Source organism: Apostichopus japonicus, chromosome 20 (genome assembly GCF_037975245.1).
Source record: "Apostichopus japonicus isolate 1M-3 chromosome 20, ASM3797524v1, whole genome shotgun sequence".
NCBI lineage: Eukaryota > Metazoa > Echinodermata > Holothuroidea > Aspidochirotida > Stichopodidae > Apostichopus > Apostichopus japonicus.
In genome coordinates this window covers 29,263,883-29,268,996 of record NC_092580.1, presented here as the reverse complement: position 1 = coordinate 29,268,996, position 5,114 = coordinate 29,263,883, and the positions used below count along the sequence as shown (strand labels likewise).

The window sequence follows — 5,114 nt, the reverse complement described above, 5'->3', positions numbered from 1 at the left end:
GATTCCTAGATTATAAGACGGGCTATATAAATAAAACAACGAAATTAATCAAGGAAATAAAACAATAGCAGGAAAAAACTATATATAAATGATAAATTCCTCTTCATTTTAAATATATGTTTTTACTTCAATGGGTTAAATAAAGTGTTAGTTATTAAACTAGATATATAATAAGTGCAAAATTTTCTTTGGCAATAAACATTCCCTTGGAATCTTCTCAGTGGACGAGTCTGTTTAAGATGCGAATAATGGTGTCATAGAACGTGTTTTTCGTAGTGGAACAAGCCAACAAGTTGGCTGGCTGACTACACAGTAAAGTGGGTGGGACAAAAACCCACAAATGCAAATTTGTTTCATTACGCGGCTTGCGGAAGTACACGTCAAGAAATGGCGTTGGAATGATGTTATACTCTGGCAGTATGTGAAGGAGTGCTAAAAAGTGTAAAAGTTTTACGTCAGATAAGAATGCAATTGACGTAAAACATACATAAGTTCAATGTTAATAGATCAATATCTGTATCTATACCTAGGAAACATTTGTTTGGGCTCATTTTTCCAATGAATTGCCATAGTTACGAAATATTATAGGCACAATAGTAGATGGATATCCCATGTGTGGACTCAATTAAATATATATCTACCCCCCCCCCCCCCAATCAAACCAAATGCATGTTTGTTATCCTTCATGAAAGTTTTGTTGTGAAGATCGAGGTCCCTTTAATTGCACTGATGAGTCCACATTCAATAGGCTAGAAGCCTAATTAAGTTTGAGGAGGCAGAAAGTGATACGAATATTCTTTCCCGACGAATTACAGAACTGCCCAGGCTAGTTTCAGCCATATAGCAGCAAAAACGACTGGAAGAAGAAAACGCCCCCCTCCCCCGGCCCTCTTTTGAGTCTACCGATCCCATTCACGACCATTTCCAATGACAGGCTGCGAATGATCTCTCCGAGGACCTTCTGAGGATCGAGCCTGTATTATCCAAATAAGAGTCTTAAGGATAAAGGCGAGGACAGTTTTCGGGGCTTTCATATCCTGTCGGTGTGGTATACCATTGTATCTGTTATACAGAGGACTTAAAACGCCCAACACCGAATTACTACAGATAACGGCATAGATAGAATGCCCACAAAACCATTCACACTGTCATCAGTGGCGTCGCCAAGGGGTGGCCTGGGGGGGGGCACGAACCCATCAATAAAGCATGCCCTACCAGGTCCCCCCCCCCCAAATGCGTTTTGTAGTGTTAAAGAAAAGACTCAAACAAACCTTTTTTGTACAATGGACGCAACGAATTACGTACATTCATCAGTAAACTTCCTTCCACCGACCATCACAATAACCAGTTGTTTTCTCACTAACAAGGTCACAGATGCCCCGGCGTTAACCGCTAGTGCTTAAACTTCACTACTATACCCTGCAAGAATTTCAATTTCAATTTCAACAATCTTATTTAAAAACATTATCAAAGCAAAAGGGTTAATTTCCAATTTTGTTTATAACTATTTTATCCGCCTCAATTAACAACATAAATATCGGACAGATTAAGCCCGAAAATTCTTGAACATAAAGCTACTTCAAGTTGCCAAATATAGCACCAGATTGCTACTAAAGGATCCTTAATTAATGAATTATATAGGGAATACCCCTCCCCTTATAACCCCTCCCACAGGACGGCATTCAAAACTAAACAGTGTGCCCCCTTATTAAGTGATGTGCCCCCCACCCCAAGATTGAAATGTATGGCGACGCCGCGCTCTGACATAACAGAAAGTTACCCTGTAATATATAATGTTGACACAGTACCTTACCATTGTTCTATTCTTGTTCCGTGAGTTGAATCTGTGGAACGCCATTTTTACAACTTTTCTTACTGTAGTGTTCGGAACTGGTCTGCGTTTATATAACGGTGGTTGACGACATATTCATTGACTTCCTGGAGCTGGGGTTAGGTGGGGTGGAATTTAGGCCCTTGACCTATTTCTAACAGGGTTGTGGTATTTTTCGCGCTCCTCTGTCTTCTCAGAGATAAATTAGACATCCTGATCATGTGCCATCAATGATGACCGTACCTATAGTATCTAAATCTAAGTATTTTGTTTCATGAGAACAATAACTTGGTTTGACAATGATGATTGTATATATAGAGAATAACTCCCAAACATATATAGACTGATTAGTAACCGCTGGTGAACAAACAGTTCCTTTCCACACAGTATGTATGTGTGTAGTATACACAACGTAAAATAGGTAAACTTCATTTTATAATGCAAATAAAAGTATTATAGGACTCGAACTCCGTCGGGTGACAAGGGCTCGTACATGGAATCGGATTCGGTTCGCGCTGGGCTCGATTACAACGCTGATACGTGCGGGTAAATGGAAAATACCTGCCGACAGACAATATGATATACTTTATATCTGTATGATGGAAACGATATCTATTTTAAACTGTCTGTTGAAAACCTCATCTCAATATTTTGTAACTTCAACTTGCTTTACTTTCTGTTATAATATTCTTGATGAATTATCTTTGAAACTTGATACATATGGTATGTCCGATGCTTAATATGCATTAAGAATTTCATCAAAGAGCAACTTTTGTTTAATAGAAATATTAATTTCCTATTAAAGTAAGTGAGTTAGATATTGTGTTAGGAAAATACCAGCAATTGAAGCTGAATTGTCTTGATGACGTCATTCACGTCTTTCCACTACTTTTTTACTACAGGCAATCAATTTCAGCCACCGGGATATCTCTTTAATGCGACTTCCTTTGTTATGAATACCCGCTGAAAAGTTGGTGTTTCAGAACCCACTTGTCACACTAACACTCCTCTTCAATTAAGGTACTCTCACTTATGATTATATCATGCAAAAACGTACATTTATCACAACGTCTCAATGTCCGATAACTCCGATTAAAAGTACAAGCCACATGAAAGATACTTGCTCACAATTTGTCCAAATTTTGAGATAAAAGAAAAAGCCATTGCTTATGTGATAAAAAGTTCACCAGTTTCGATTTTGAGATTTAAAAACAGAACTAACTTTTCTAAGAGTTTCAAGAAATTGATGTTCCCCATGTCCTTGATAAGTTCCTGTACAAAACTGAGTAAACCAAAAGTAAAGAAAAAAGGGAAAAAAGGGGGGTTTGTTTTGAAGGCCAACAAATTAATTGACTAAACTGGGATTCGATCATTCGAACTGCATGCTGTTACTTCAAGAATGTGTTGGTATTTTATTTATTCGATCACACATTCGATCGTCGGCCTAGACAGTTATTACTATTTTTGTTACCGCTTTTTTCTTTCTTTCTCTCTCCACCCACCTCTCTCTCTCTCTCTCTTCTATTATTCCATTGTAAGTTGAGTGATTTGACAAAGAGGTATATACAATCCTGCAGAGCGTGAGCTTTGAGTGCTGATAAGTCATTGTTACAGAGCGCCATCTATTTATCTCAATAGCGCGTACTGGTATTCATAGTTGATGGTGCAGTCTATATGCTGTTTCCTCTCTAGAATAACTTTATTATCACCGTTACTAGACTTAATTATAACGATATATACTATAAAAAAGTGCACTCTCATTAACAAAACATCACGTTCACCCAGCATATATCGTTCACGAACAATGCAAGAACATTTCTCAGGGATATTTGCCTAGTGAAGGTTTGCATAGCTAATCACCTAGGTGCTAGAACAGCGTAAGCAATTTGCATATACAAGGTACGGTACTTGTTAAGAGAAAGCACTCAAGAAAGAACCGGGGTAAGAAAAACCAAGAACCAAACTACTGGTCTGCTCTCAATCTTAGTCCCATTGCATCGAGACTGTGAATAGCGTGATCATAGTCAGACAGTGTACGACGATTCCCTTAGAAAGGGAACATATGCCAAAATGATCTTAGTCTGAAAAGGCCGAGAAAGTTGAAGTTAGTACTTTCACATCACCGAAGAAATAACATTTATAAGGTTTATAATCTGACTCTTTACAGCTGTAAAAAACAGATCATTGTTCCTTATTTTAAACGATGCTATAACAGCTTATACTATTAGGCCAAGCTTAGGCTTTACTCCTTTGTGATTCACTATCAATTCTATAATAGGCCTACTAAGTACCATACAATATTAAAAGTTTATGTACATCCCAATAGGAGGTTTAGAATTGCCAGGAAAGTTATTAAAGAGACTCACTGAAATGACTCAAGTGATTGTAGCTGAAAATGTAAACGAGGTCATCTAGTCATGGTTGGTAAACTTGCAAGTTTCATAATATTATACCGAATTTTTTTTTTTTTTTTGTAGAAATAAAGTTTTACTCACTCATTCATATATTCATTCACTCACTTACAGCTATCAGAAAGTGGATGGGACATGTCAGTTTAAAAGCTTCTTTAGATGCGCTGGTATAATATCGACCTCGGAAAGTAACTAATTTAGCGTGCAAGTCAATTGACTATTAAATAATTGTGATATACGACACATTAAGCGAATCGGAAAGATGAGATTTTCTAGAATGAATGGTAGTCTTACTGAGAAGCTGGAAGTCTGACTTGGCCCAAAAATAGGACGGTTGGAACTCGGAAGTTGTCAGTTACTGAACGTTTTAGCTATATTCCATTGTGCATGATTAGCATTAAACCTTTATAATGCTTGCTATACTGAGGCTGGGTAAGCGCCACGAACATCGAGCGGTAATATAAGCAATGTGGTAGCCTAGTTTTCGAGCTACACTTCGGTACGCATGCGCATGCCCATGCCTCCATCCTTGCTGGCCGAAAATGAAAGACTACACAAATAGTTGTTGTTATCCGTGGGAACTGCTAAATACCAACTTCTGTCATTCTCGGTATGCCCAGCTATGCGATACTTACAATAATAATAATAATTAAAGGCCAATATATATATATATATATATATATATATATATATATATATATATATATATATATATATATATATATATATTGAGACTAGTGGAACAATATATATAACATTGAATCGTTGTGAGTTGGAAAATCAAGAACAGTAACAAAAACAGCCTCCACCGGGATTCGAACCCGGGCCTCCCGCTTTATATGCGGACACCTTAACCACTAGGCTATGGACGC

The 5,114-nt window shown here is 37.5% G+C and overlaps 1 non-coding gene across 1 annotated transcript; it reads right to left on the bottom strand.

Annotated features, from left to right (window-relative positions):
• Positions 1–5,042: 5,042 nt before the first annotated feature.
• Positions 5,043–5,114, bottom strand: Trnay-aua (transfer RNA tyrosine (anticodon AUA)). Its single transcript has one exon. It is a non-coding gene; the product is annotated as a tRNA-Tyr (tRNA).